Below are 15,238 nucleotides of genomic sequence, written 5' to 3'. Positions count from 1 at the left end.
CCTCAATCTCTGGTGTGTGGAAAGGCTGTCCCTTAGCAGATTGCATCTGCTCCACCACTTTAGCGATTCAACCAGAGGTTGTGAAACCACCACTAGATCGTCCCACAACCCGCTTTCCTGCAACCACTGTTTTGCTAGCCACTCTTGCATTGGACGCATGCACAGCCTTGCGTGAGGCACCATGTAGATGCATGGAGCCATCATTCTCAGCTAACCGGCTACATACTGAGGTGTTTGAAACAGCATGTTTTGGACCCTCTCCTCAGAGGGGAAGACTAGTCCACCGTGTTTTGATTAGTGCCCCACAGAAATTGCTTTACTTGGCTGGGCACTAGACTTGAATTATTTTCGTTTATATAGAAGCCCAATTGAACAGCAGATTGATTGTTTGTTTGTTGCATATTTTGAAGGCACCTCTGGGGAGAATCACTGGTAATTAGCCAGTCGTCTATAAGGGTACACTGGAATGGACTGCCTTCACAAGTAGGTGGCCACCACTGCTAGGACCTTTGTGAATAACCTGGGGGCTGATACAATGCAGAATGGTAGCGATTTGAATTGGTAGTGCTCGTTTCGCTATTTGAATCTGAGGTATTTATGTGCGCTGAAATATTAAAGTATGCATCTTTCATGTCCAATGTTGTCATGTAATCCCATAGTTCCAGAAGTGGGATGACCTCCTGCAACGTTGTCATCCTGAATTTCTGGGGTTTGACATACGCGTTTGGTCCAGTACTGGCCGCAATGTTAGGTCTTTCTTTGCAACAGGGAAATAAATTGAATAAATAACTTGATTTTAATCCAGGATTGGTACCAGTTTGATGGCTCCTTTTTGGAGTAGAATTTCGATCTCCTCCTGCAGGATGTTGGTGTTCGAAGGACATTCTTCCTATTCAATGTGCATGGTGGCGAGGTGTTTCTAAGAACTACACAGAGTATCCTTTGACCACAAAATGTCTAGAACCCAGTGGTCTGATGTTATTACCTCCCATTGCTGGGCAAAGGGTTATGCGACGCCCGGGGATGCATGGGAGGTAACGTGGATCCGCCCGTCATTTGGAGGCAGGGGCTGCTGTGCCCCTAGCGGCTGCAGCTCTGCCTCATCCCTTCTCGCGGCAAAACCCACGCTGCTGGTATTGGTAGGACAATTAACCATGGGGACTGTCAAAGTTTGAACGCATGTTCAATACCCACTTCTGTAGTTTTGGTCAAATATCTAACAAACCCAAAACCAAGATTTGAATGGTCTCATGCCCCTTTGTGGTTTCCAGCTGGTCGTCAACTGCTTTGCCAAAGAGGACACTCTCCTCGATGGGCAGGTTGATCAGGGCAGCCTTAATCCAGACTCCCTAAACCAAGAGTGTCTTTTTAGGAGGGTTCCCTCAATAATCCTTCCTGAGGTGTCCGCAGAATCTAAAACATTTTTTAGGATGTTTTGAGAGACTTGTTTACCCACGATGGCAAGCTGATTCTGGTATTTAATCAAGATGTTTTACGACTTCACCCTACTGGGTACTGAGGTAGCTGGCAGCAAGGTGATATGGTTTGTTATTCTGGTTAGGTATGCAGCAGAAGTAGTGATCCGCTTACCTAGCGTGTATAGTCACTTGCACTCCTTCTTGGGAGGGCAGTCAGCTCTGGGTGTGTCCTTGGGGATTTCCCTAGGGCATTTCCTGTTGAGGGCAGACGCCAGAGGTGAGGGACAGCTCAGGGGGGGAGGTGAGGCACAGGACTGTGTGCGTGTGTGTGTGTGTGTGTGTGGAAGGCTGACACAGAGGCAGCAAGACAAAGGTAGTAGAAGGAAATGGGGGCTGGCATTCTCTAAACAAAGAAAGGATCAGTTCCCCCGCTCTCCCTACTGGTTAGGCTGAAGCCAGTTGAAGACCGGAGGTCGTTGTCAGAACAGACATCTGTTTCGGTGAAAGGAATTAGGGGTCGAGATGCTCCGGAGATCAGCTGTCGAAGAAGTGAGGTTTGGATGAAATTAACTCCCAAAGTAGCTTACTGCTACAGAGTCCACAAAAATACAGGGTACATCACACTAGGGATAGTATTACAGTCACGTCCCTTTTATTTCTGGTGCTTGTATCTGCTTAGATTCACATGGTCTGCATAGTCCGTCTAGTGGAAGTCACAGAGTATTACAAGATTTGTTTTCGAAAGTCGAAAACGGACGTCAACAGAGCGTGTTTAGTAATACTACCCCTAGTGTGATGTGTACTGTACCCATGGTGCTTCACGCGTCGAGGTCCCTCAGACTGTTTGTTTCTGACATGAGGTTGCATGAAGTGTAATGTGAGTACAGATGTGAAAGCAGAAACAGTGATAAACCAAAAACCACCTATGCGCCTTCTGATCCAGTAGGGGAGGACAGGTGGGCGTATGTGAATCTAAGCAGATACAAGCACCAGAAATATGATTACGGTAAGTAATGTATCCCTTCTGGAGCTTGTGGATCTGCTTAGATCACATGCTCTGCATAGATTAGCGAGAAGTATCTGGAGAAGGAGGTGTAACGCTCACCTTGTATCCACAGGGACGCCACTCGACTGGTCTGGGATGCTTCTGAGAACACTGCACCTTCTCCGAGAGTCGTACTGTCAGGGGACAGTTCTAGAAGACAGGAGGTTGATTTTAGCTACTACACCTTCCCACGAGGCCCACCTTCCCGTGCTCCCCTTGCAAATCCCCCTGGCGTTGTTCTCACCTTGGGTTTCGTTAAGGTGCACACTCCGTCCTGCCGTGCTGGGCAGGGGCACGTCGTCGCTGGGCACCGAACCGCCGAGTTACTTCACTGGCGTGGGCCTGGAGGCCAGTCCGGCTGCGACTCCACTTTTGAGGTAAGTCTTTCGTTTGAAGAATAAATGTCTGTAAACGTAGATGCCCCCGAATAACCTTCGCCTTCTTTCTTGCAGATGCCGAAAGGATGATGGAGAAGATGAGCTAACACAGGAGCTGAGCTCGAGAAGGTTAAAGGAGCGCAAGGCACGGTGCTAAGTGCGTCCTTGGAAGTTGGCTAACCTGTGGTGTTGTTCCTTGCAGGTCACCGGAAGAATCCTGGAAGAAGGTGGTCAAGTGATGCAGGCACCGGACGGACGATGTTAACGTGGTGGTGGACTTCCAGGAGAGCTTGGTAAGTAAGCCTACTTATGGTCTTATTCTCGTCCTTCTCAGGGATGTTGCTGGAGGAAGATAGCGAATTTCCAGGAAGACTCCGGATGGAAGCTGGATGCTGGCAGGTATGGATGGCTAACGTGGTTCTTCTATTCCTCTCGCCCGTGCAGGCCAAGGTGCTGAGCAGGAGCCGGTGAACGTCACGCTGCAAGAGCAGAATAACGCGAAGCGCGTGCCTCGGGTCGTGTGTTATTTAAATACCAAGCAGGTATCCCAGGTGCCTTCAGGGCGGGCCCCGCCCTGGATGCTAGACTGCATGTTGCAGTTCCCCATGGATCCTTGTGGGGGCAGCCATGTTGGTCCATTGCCCAATGGAATCCATACCTGCCATACGAGTCTGGTACCAACAGCGTCAGGACTGACTCCAGGGCACCCGAGAGGGGCATGATTGGGCCCTTCGGGCCTTGTTGAAATACTGTGGCGAGGGCCAGAGAGCCAGAATTCCTAGGCCTGGTGTTAAGGTTGTGACAGGAGGTGGGCAGTTAGAAGGTACAGCGGCAAAGAGATGTTTTAGGACCGCTTGTCCGAACTGTCAATCTGCTTTAGAGTGTTTGTCAATGCAGTATGTGCTGCGTGAACGTATGGATGGAACTCCATGTAGCAGCCTTGCAGATGGCGTCTAGAGGGACGTCTGCAATGAAAGCCAAGGTAGCTCCTGTACCTCTGGTAGAGTGTGCCCTTGGGGTGAAAGGTAAGACTTTCTTGGATAGGGAATAGCAGAGCTGTAAGCACTTGACTATCCATCTGTAGATGTCGTTCTTTGATATGTGATCACCCTCTCTATCAGGTGCTGTGGAAACAAAGAGTTGGCAAGTTCATGGATTGTGGGCGTGGGTGGAGGGATGCCCCTTTGTGTTTTGTCAACATGTTGTATGGGCACAGGAGCTTGATTGGGTCGCACATCTGCTCAAACTGGCGATGTGGAAACTAAGGTGGTCTCGCCCACATAGGAGCAACCAGGATCAGAGTTACTTGTTCGTGGTGCATCTTGTGCACTATTTTGCTCAGGAGTGGTGTTGGGAGGGGCGTAAGCAAATTTCCATGACCAGTTCATCCACAGGGCGTTCCCCTTGGACCCTGGTCGGGGAAACCTGGACACAAAGTCTGGGCATTGTGCGTTGAGGTTTTGTGGCGAATAAGTCTAGTGGGGGGTGACCCCACAGTGAGAATATTCCGTCCAGGATATCTGTCGAGTTGCCACTCGTGTTCTTCTGGTAGAGGGTGTCTGCTTAACGTGTCTGCCAGAGAATTGAGTTCCCCTGGAATAGGTTGGGATTTTAGAAACAGGTTGCGCTTGAGTGCTCATCTCCATATTGTCTGGGATAGTTTGGACAGACTTGGAGAGTGTGTGCCTCCGAGCTTGTTCAGATAGTACATGGCTGTAGTGAGGACCTGCACTGTCTGTTCCCAGGAGATGTTGCTGAAAAGGCCGAAGAGCTTCGAGGACTGCTCAGAGCTCCAGGAAGTTGATGTCTCTGTGCAGTAGCAAGTGTCCACTGTCCGTGGGCTGTGTGGTGGAGGTAGTGTGCCCCCCAACTGAACTGACGAGTGAGGCGTCTGTAGTTAGGATCGTTTGGGCTGGTGTAGCGTGAAACGGTTTACCTTTTAACAGGTCCACCACCAGCGAAGAGCCTGAACCAGGGTTAGCGAAACAACCACTAGATTGTCCCACTGACCGCTTGCCTGAGACCACATCGCTAACTATTCCTGCATTGGACGCATGCGCACGTGAGGGACTAAATAAATACAAGACACCATCAGCCCTAGCAGGCACATTGCTTTGCGTACCGTTCTCTGGAGACCGAACTTGTATTGAGGTACCTGCAGCAGCATATTTCATACTCTCTCAACTGAGGGGAATGCTAGCTCCTCTTTTGAGTTTAGGATAGCCCCAGAAATTGTTTTCTTTTGCTGGGGACTAGACTTGAATTTTTCTTGTTGATGGTGGAATCCAGACTGAAGAGAATGTCTATAGTCTTTTGCGTATTTAACCTGCACATTTGAGGAGATCCCCCGGTGATCAGCCAGTCGTCCAGATAAGGGTATACCGGGATGGACTTTCTGCGCAGGTGTTCTGCCACTACTGCAAGCACCTTAGTGAATACTCTTGGTGCTCAGGCAATGCCGAATGGGAGTACTTTGAACTGGTAGTGTACTGCCGCCATCTTGAAACGCAGGTATTTTCTGTGCGCAGGGTGCATTGAAATATGAAAGTATGCATCTTTCATGTCCAATGTCGCCATGTAGTCTCCTCGTTTCAGCAGTGGGATCACATACTGAAGCTTGGTCATGCAAAACCTTTGGGGTTTGACATATTTGTTTGCGGGGCGCAGGTCTAGTACTGGGCGCATGGTAAGGTCTTTCTTTGGCACAAGTAGTATGTTGAATAGATACCCTTGTTTACCTGGTTCACTGGGAAGATTTCTATTGCGTCCTTTTCGAGCAGTGCCTTTATTTCCTCCAGCACTATGGCCATTTCTTCTGCTGTTAGTTTCTTTTGTCTTGGCGGGCGGTAAGGTGGTTTCTGAAGCAACTCTATGCAGTACCCACCTGCCACGGTGGACAACACACACTTGTCCGATGTTATCCACTCCCATGCATGGCTGAATAGAGTGATTCGGCCTCCTACTGGAGTGGCATGGGAGGGAACCTGAAATGGCGTGTCATTGTGTGGGAAGGGCTGAGCATCTACCTCTTTAATTTTGCCTTTGAAAGCTGGACGAGTAACCTTGGCCATAAAACTGGTTCAAGGACAAGGACTGTCCTCCCTGAGAGTAGCCCGAGGAACGCTGACTGATCTGGCCCCGAAATCTCAGTTTGGGGAACCCCGTTGGGAATAAACTCTGTTAGTCAGTTACCCAAGGGACTTAAGAGTGCTGCACTCGTCCTTGGCACCCTTTAGGGCGTCCTCTAGGGCCTTACCGAATACGACGTTCGGTTCCACTGGCATGTTCAGGATGGTTGCTTTGGTGTCTAGCTTAAACCCTGACTGCCCAAGCCAGGCATGCCACTTAATGAGCATCCCATCAGCTACGATGCGTCCTGCACTGTCCGCTGCATAAAGGTTGTTTTTCAGGATGCAGCTTGAGATTTGTTTGCCTTCTGAAACAGTCTTAAGCAGTTGGGCTTTTAGTGGTTCTGGGATGGCCTGTAGTTGTTCCAGTTCGTCCCATTTGAGGCAGCCGTAACTAGCTAACAGGGTTGTATTGTTTGCAATTCTTGTTTGGTACGCTGCAGAGGAAGCTACCTTTCTCTCAAATGTCAATCTTTTTACTCTCCTTGTCTGGTGGGGCTTCTGCCGACGCAAGGGGAGTGCCTGCCCTTTTTCTGGTGGTGGTAACTACCAGAGAATCTGGTTTGAGCTGGCCCCTAATGTACTTGGGGTCAGTGGGTGCGGGCTTTCAAAACTATTCTATCCTTGGGTTGATCGGCCTTGTAATGTTAAGTGTTATGAGGGATGGCTGAATAAGTCTCTGGACTGACTGCAGGAGAGGTATAAATTGTGTGGCTGCCTTTTTGTCCCCCAGGATGTTTTCCACAAAGTCCTTATCGACTTGTGTCTCCTCAGTGTCAATGTTGAAATGTTGCGCCGCCTTCAGTAACAATTTGTCTTACTGTAGTTGGTCGTCAACTGGCGAGTCTGCAACCGGCTGGTCCTTATGGTCTGGTGACTGTACTATACAAATGTCATCATCATCGTAGTACTGGTCTTGGTCCTGGCCATAGAGGCAACGTGTTTTTTAATTAACGCTTGTATTTTCGGCGCTTTTTTAGGAGACCCCGAAATGCCTTTTGACGCCTGGTCTTCGGCACGCGAAAGGAGTGCCTTTTTATATGCGGTGTCCGAACCGACCTTCGCTTTCGATTTTCAGGGAACTGTTAGGCGAAAGCATACACGAAGGCCCAGAGGACAGTGAGGAACCTGAGGCTTTATCCCCGGTCACTCCATGGGCCTCGTCGCTCGACGGTATCTTCGAGGGTCGGCCCTGAAGTATGTCCTTATCGTGCTTGTATGTGTCTTCTCCATCAAAAGACCGCCGGCCTGTTTTTCGGGGTTGGGGCCCTGCACTTGAGGTCCGGACGGATCCCGATCACCCTTGGTGTCACTCATGACTCCGTAACTGCCCTCGCTGGAGTCTTCCATCAAGTCTATGGAAGCCTCGGCCTGCATAGCCTGAGCGCCCGAGCGTTTCGTCCGCCAATCTTTTAGGGTTTTCGGTCGGAAAAGCTGACAAGATTTACAGTGCTTTTGGCATGTGCCAGGAGGGTAGCTCAGCGGGAGGGTAGCTCAGCGGCAACATGCTCACCTTGGAAGCAAGACGACACGAAGCAACACAGGTTCGATCCCCGAGTCCGTGCTTAGAAACCTCTGGGTATTTAAGTGTGTTATAAACACGCAACTAAGACAAACTACTCCTCAAACAATTCCTTTAACAGCGCCTCGATGCCCACGGGCTGTGTGAGCGCTTTAAAAATATAAATAAATAAATGATCCCTCAGGAGACAGTGGTTGCACACTCAGTGCGTGTCTTTCCACAGAAATTTACGGTGGCAGGAGGGACAAAATATAAATGGGGTTTTGTCCATTACATTTAACCAGGGCAGTTGGGTGAAAGGGGATAATGGGATAAACATTCTGTAAAAGGAGTCAGTAGAAAACCTCCCCCTCTCTCCCTACTGTAATGGGGCGAAGACCAAAGAAGGCCCGTAAGGCTGCATCTGGGCGTCTATCGATCAGTAGTCGATGCTGTGGGTGTTCGTCAGGAGTCGTCGAGTTGAGCAGTCGTGCGGCGAGGCAAACAAAGGAAAGGAAGAAGTTCTACCAATATAAGTTCAGTAAATCAAAGACATTAGCCTAGAAGCATTTGCAACCGACTTCGATGGCGTAAAAAAACAATCTGAGGGACCTCGACCCGTGAAGGACCATGGGTACAGTATACATCACACCAGGGATAGTATTACTAATCACGCCCTGTCAACATCCGTTTGAGTTTCGAAATACTCTGTGACTTCCACTAGATGTCGGACTATGCAGAGCATGTGATCAAAGCAGATCCACAAGCTCCAGAAACTAGGATATGTGATGAATCCTGCAGACTCCTCACAGAATCCCTGCCTAAAGTCTCCACCCAGATGGGCCAGGGGACAGCAGCCGCTACCTGGTCCGAACCCTGGGGGTGGTATTAGCTGCGTGGGTGACCTGGGAGGAGAAGGCCACCAAGGGAATGGGATGACTCAGTTGGGAGCGTTGCAGTAAGTATTAATCTTCTTCGGAGAATGAGAGTTCCATAATACAGGAATACCAAATGGCTTGTTGCCAGAGTACCCTCATTGTTAGCAATGAAAACCGATATAGTTAACAGGGGAATGATATATGTAAAGTGAGTAACCTGGGGGTATCCTCGCTTCTTCCCCCCCCTCCCCGACATTCTCTGCTCAGGTGGCCAGGGAAATGCCATTGCTTTTGTATCCTGCCTGTGGGGGTTGATATACGAGGGAGGATCACCTGAGCAGGGAAGACTTGTGGAGTGGGCAGAGGACATCCTTACGTGAGGCATGGTGTCCCCCATTCCCTGGTCACAACAAACCTTCGGTCCTAACCGCCTTCATAAGCTATTGCCAATCCTTCCCCCTCCAAGTGACCCTCCAAAATGCCAATATTTTACTAGAAAGAGGAAGAAATCCACTAGAAAGGCAACTCCTCAGGTGGGCTGGACAAATATACATCAGCCTCCTCTTAATATAAAGCGATATCAGAGCAAAACAAAATGAGGAAGAAGCAACTGGGAGTAATGCACACTTCCATTAATTCACACCACTCTGGTACGGACATGAAGAAGGCGGCTGTGGAGGAGTACTTTTGCTTAAATTCCGGCATGTCCAGATAATTGGCCGAATTATGGTCAGGCAACTAGGATGAAGGACTTCTGCCTGAAACCACTTAACAGGTCCTAGGTTTATAAAAAGAGCCACAACCCAACAGCCAGGGAGAGAACTGTCCTGGAGAGAATTTGGCGTGCAGAGAGAGCGGGCAGAAGAGGAACCTGCTGGCGTGATGCTGTGTTGAGCAGGAGGGCAGAAAGGACACCAGGGCCAACACAGGTCGTGCAAGGGTCCAGAAGCCTGCTGTCCCCTTTTACTGGTGTACACAGTAGGAGCTGTGGGACACTGAACGCTCTCAACCGCCACAAACTACTGGTAGCCTTCGCTAGACAAGAGCGGGACTACTGTGAGAAACCAGAGGGTGTCTCACCAGCTAGTCACCAGGGATATCTCTCTCTCTCTCTCTCTCTCTCTTGCGGTCAGGGCACAGCCATCGCCTTTGGATCCAGACCCTGGGGGTGGACCAGTGTGGGAGGATCACCTGGGTGAGGGGTGAGGCAGCCGATGGCAAGATGCGTTATTCCCCCCTGTCACCCCTATTTTGTTTATCCTACCCATCCTATTTTTTAGGATTCTCAGAGGTCCCAACACCCCCCACCACCCTTTTTTACACAAACACTGTGGGCCAAGAAAGGTGGTGACAGAGTAACAACATTAAATTTCACACATCGTACTGGACATGTCCCGCTAATCGGGTCATTGTGTATCGAGGACGCCAGCTAACCCTCCGCAAATACCTCCCCTCTCGAGCTCTTCGCTCCTCTACCTCCAACTCACTCAGGGTCAGTCGTTTTTCTAAGAAACGAGCTGGGGGTAGATCTCTGTCTTCGGCTGGGGCCTCCCTCTGGAACAGCCTCCCTGCCACTCTTAAACTTGAGCAGAACCATCTTCGATTCCGGAAGCACCTCAAGACCTTCCTCTTTTCTTCTGCCTTCGCTCCCCCTGTCCCCTGCTGATCTGTTCTCTCTTGGCACCGTGCACCTGGCCATCCTCTGTCTTTTGGGCCCAGGTACCTGCTCATCCTGTCACCCTCCCGCACTGCCTCTGGGCCACCCCTTGCACTGGGGCCTGTATCTGTACCCATACAGCCCCCCCTTTTTCTTCCTGCACTTATCGGACCAACCCTGTCTGCTGCCTTAAACCTAGCACTTGCAAATTGCTGGCTGCATTACCACTGTTTGTTGCCTTTATTATTTATTTTTTGTTATTTATCTGTTTCTCCTATGCTTCGCACTTTCCACCTCTCCCCCTTCCATGCACTTGCGCATTTTCAATGTCACTGGGCCTAGTAAGATCGCTGTTTTGTTCTCCCTTGTTCCCCTCCCTTGCCTTGTCGCGCTCTGAAACACTTGTGTTCGAGCGCGATAGAAATAAAATATCAATCAATCAATGCAAAGACAGGCACTTGACTAAGTGCATACACCCGATACCAATTAGCTCTCCTCCCATGAATAAAAGGCAGAACCTAAGGACACACTCTGAGCAAGGCAGAACACGAGTACGAGCAGAACTTCCGGGGCAAAGGCAAACCTATTGGAGCAGAGCGACGGACCAAGGGACAAGGGCAGCAGGTCGAAAACCCCAATAGTTCCCTACTGGAGGTCGTTGCCTCAGACAGGCAGCGAAAGACACGTGGAGAAGGCCAGATCCCACATCAGAAGGCTGATTGTGTATCAAGGACGCCAGCGACTTTTCCGGGTGAATGGCAGAGTTGGGGAGACGAGGCCAAGCCTGTGGTAGTAACCTTGACTCGTGAATTGGAAGTCGTAAAACCAAGAAAGAAACGCACACAGCCAGTGAGTTGGCAAGTGACCTGAGAGACTGGTGTGTGTTAAAGTTTGAAGTAGCAACATTATATCTCAAGTGAAGACTGCATGCATGTGTTATGAGACGCGAATAAAGGCAGACCTGTGAATGAACTTTGAAGTAAGGACGGCTGTGAAATCAGCAATACTAAGTAACGGAGTGGTCCAGCAAAAGGAATAGCCCCCTTGAAAGTCTCTGTGAAAGGTACATTGTTTGAAGCAAAAAAGCAAATAAACGGCAAAAAAGTGAAAGTTAAACCGTGAACCTTGAGTCGAAGTGATCCTGCAGTGGTCTGTAAAGAAAGCCACGCAAATTTGAAAGTCTTCGACATCCGAAAGTGGTCCGAGCCCGATTGAGGGAGACCTAAAATAATACGCTTGTGGAAGGGAGTCCCCTTGCAGGTTTTGTTGAACTTCATGCGAGGTCTGAGCCTGACAGAGGGGGACCGTTGTGAACCTTTTGTTGAAACATGGGACAGCCTTACTATGTGAGGTCTAAAGTGGGGAGGAGAGCTGGTTCAACCACATTTATTCTTTTGAACACTGATTTTTCCTTTGCATACATTTCTCCTTAATACACTTTTTGTACAAGAGATAGGGTAGGTATTAGGTTTTGTTAGCATAGCCCAGACTCCACTAGGACCGTTTTGTTTATCGAGACCACTCCCATCTTAATTATAGGGTATGGTTGGAGTTTTTCCAGCCCCATCAACTTCAATAAAGATTGTACAAATTGTATCCATTGTGTCAGTGTCATACTTGCAATACCATACCTCCCCTACACTATGCACAGTTGAAGCCAAGGACAGTGAGCGTTGCTCGTAGCTCACGCAAGGAACAGGGGGAGCTGAACGAAGGGGAGAAGCTGAAACGAGCGGCTAGGAGGAGCAATAACAGACCGGTGAGTGCACGAGAAAGGAACACCCAGACCGGGGTGCTACGGGCCGGATAGAGGCATATTTGGCATTGCGAACTAAGAATCATTACAATTGCTATGGAAGATTAAGTCCAATGTTGTTGAATGCCGAACAAGCTGCAATAGCATAAATACTTTTAAGAGTGCTACAAGCATTACTGAATGCCAGAAAGAGCTGAAAAGAGTTACAAGTATTCCTGAGAGTACTACAAGCATTACTGAATGCTGGCGAAAGATACACAGTATTATAAGTACTTTTTGTAAATGCTGCAAGCATTGTTGAATTATGAGCTAACAGGGGTGTAATGAGCCTATGTGAATACAGCACAAGATTAAAGTAAGTCAACACTTATGAGCAAAGTGAAAACAAGGTAGTGTAAAAAGGTGAACACCACGGAATGAGTTATGTGAAATACACATTGTGGCAAAGCCAAGAGAATGCCAAGGAGAATCTGAAATCAGTGTGGATTGATATATTTGAAGAATACAGAAGTTTAATAAAGTGCCGTGGGTTATCAGTTCCCTGACCTGTAATGGGTGGACCATGTGGTCTGACAACTGCGCCTAGACAGAGTGACCCCTATTTGAAAAGAGCCAAGGAAAGCAACTGTGAAGAAGCTTGCATTCTGCCACATTTACCTGTGCTTGAGAAATACAGACAGAAAAAGGAACTTTTGTGAACTTTTGAAAAGCATGAATGGTTTAGTAGTTGAATTGGAATTATTTTGAAATTCAAGAAACTTGAACTTGTTGTTTTGAAACCTGGAAGAACTGACCTCTCGGGGAAGGGAACCCTGGAACATTGTGAACTGTGTTGAAATTTTGGGGAAGGGAACCCAGAGGCCTTTGTGGAATTGTTCAGAACTTGGGGAAGGGAAGCTGAACTTAAGTCACACACTGGAAGAAGCTCAGAACCATGTTCTTTTGAAAGAAAAAGTTCTTTTGAAGCTGATAACCCTACACATATTATATGGTTGTCTGTGAGGGCAAGTATTGGTTTTGGACAAAGACAGACTTAAGTTGATCTTACTGACACAGACAATCCTTCGTTTTCCTTAGGTAGGGAAATCCCACCTTAGCATAGGGCAAGTTAGGCATTACTTCATCCTGACATTTAAGAAAATAAAACTTCTACTTAAAAAGTTGAATCTGTTGTCTGTGTCTTACTTCATGATGCCTTCACAGCAAGGGTGAAAAAAGCAGCATTATTACTTCTGAAGGTTAGGATTCCACTTGGGTTTGAACCATAGAAGCAAACTATCGATTTCTTTAAAAGCCTCCTCTAAGGATATAGTTTATGTATCATTTAAACAGAACGAATTAGAGGATAAAAAAAGAAACAAGATCATCATCAGGGAATGCAAGTCCCTTAATGGTCTAAGTACTGGAACGAGGAAGGGGAGCTCAGAGATGCAGAACTGTCTAGTGGCCGACATCTGAGCGGGACATTTAAATATTTAAAGCCCCTTCCAGTGCAGGCCATTTGAAGGTGAATGCAGCAGCAGTGGAAGCAACAGAAACATAAGGATGAAGACGGTGCAGCCGCTGCTGTGTTTCCAGCGAGTTGGAGTTCCGAAGGAGCCGCAGAAGTTGGGAATTGGAAGTGCAGAGATCGCGCAGTAGGAAGCGGTGCGAATGCCGACTATCTTGTTGGAGAGAAAAGCTCTCCTAATTCTGTGCCTTGCTATGGTGGCTGACGTGCACCGGAAAATGCAAGGAGGGAAGAAGGCTCCCTGTACAGAAGGTGCGAGTACTGGGAGTGTGACCAGAGCTGTCAGACGTCCAAGTCACAACGAGAGAAGAACAATTTGAAACAGCGGCAGGTCAGGCGAAGGGAAAGACTGGTGACTTGGCCTTTGAAAGGTGACCCTGGGGCGCTCCCCAACAGACCACTGGCTGGAAATAAGCCTTTTCAATACAGAATTAATGATTTAAAGCATTTTTGGAGTAATACTTCTATTGAGAGAGATCAAGTGAAGAGAGACTAAACATCATTGCCAAAGTAAAGAGGGGGCAATATTTGAACCAAAAAAACAGCATTGCCCCAGCCAAAGTAAGACGATTATTGGTAAAAGAGGACACCGTTTCCCTAATAGTTTACTAAGAAGGCATTGTCCTGAAAGGGAAGATGACAACCAGCATTACCTAAGCCCAAGAAGGGCAATTGTGAATGAAAAGGGAAACAGCTTTCCTAAAGCGAGAAACCTGAACAGGAGACATTACCAGCAGTTAACTGGTGTGGTAGAAGGAACTCCGAGGTGGCCGGAGGAAAGCCATGCTTCTTGCAATTATCAAGAGGGAGAGGAATATAACCTGCATTGCATGTAGCAAACAAATCAGTGCAACAAATAGTATCAATGTGTATTGTATCCTTATGAAAGAAGTTGTGAATCTTAAGGTTGTTGAAAGTCAAAGACCTTTCTAAAGTTTGAATGAAGCCTCGCCTCAGAGTACTTGCAGTAGTGTTAGGAGTTTTATTCTGGCAGGCGAGTATACCAGGAAAGGGTTTTTTGTGGTTACTCCTGGCAGGTTAGTGAACCAGGAAGAAGACTGCATGGTGGTGGAAGATTGTGGTGGAAAGAAAGTGGAAAGCCCACTATTGTGTTATGATGAACTGTGATAAAAACATTCTGAAAAAACAATTGTTTATGGAGATGAAATGTGAAGACAGTCTTTTGGTAATTAAGCAAGAGCTTGTGGAAACTTTGAACAATCATTTGTTGAAGAGTGATGAATCTTGTTTATCAAAATCCAAGTGAACTTGTGTTGCAATTGGAACAGAACTTGGCTATTGAGAAGAACGTTCTTGATTAAACTTTGGTTTGGCAAATCCTGCATTGATCCGGGGGAAGAGGATACGACCCAGTTTACAAGGATATAGGTTTATAAATAACGGTTATTTTGTTCAGTTTAACTGGCTATATGATACCTGTATGATTTTGTTATATGTATATGTGTGAGGGACAGATACCTTTTGATATTAGAGTGTTTTCCTTTAGTTTTAGTTTGACAGGCAGGGAAATACTCGCTGGGTATGGGAAAGTGAGGCGTTTTATTCTCACCATTATTATTTAATAAAATGGCCACTTGTGACAAAACTATCTACTTGCCCGCCTCACATTTCTGACCCCTCACAGATAGCAGAGATAATCATGTTCAGAGTCGAACAATAAATTATATTTTTGACCAAAAGTCACATAAGGGCTCTAAATGAGGACATAGAAAGGAAACATCTAAGAAGCAGGCCCTCAAACAAACTGATATCTAATTTATAAATAGCCAGACACAATGTTTGGCACTAGGATATATTAGTATGGCCAGATAAGATAGGAGGTTGAGGAAAAAAAGGTTTAGGATGCATCAGGTTCTGGAAATGTGTGTTTATTGAGGTACAGACAGAGTGTCTAGTAGCTGCAGCTTTTTTTGTTCATTTTTTATTTTTTGTTCATGTCATGTTTTA

General features: G+C 47.5%; 1 protein-coding gene across 1 annotated transcript in view; it reads right to left on the bottom strand.

The window, feature by feature from the left end:
• The window catches only part of MCM3AP (minichromosome maintenance complex component 3 associated protein), a 1,669,219-nt gene that overhangs the window by 1,302,465 nt on the left and 351,516 nt on the right, over nucleotides 1-15,238 (bottom strand). The gene's annotated exons all lie outside the window — the stretch shown is intronic.

The sequence above is a fragment of the Ambystoma mexicanum genome, chromosome 9 (assembly GCF_040938575.1).
Source record: "Ambystoma mexicanum isolate Mex_15411 chromosome 9, UKY_AmexF1_1, whole genome shotgun sequence".
In the NCBI taxonomy this organism is placed as follows: domain Eukaryota; kingdom Metazoa; phylum Chordata; class Amphibia; order Caudata; family Ambystomatidae; genus Ambystoma; species Ambystoma mexicanum.
This window is presented reverse-complemented; position numbering and strand designations above follow the sequence as displayed.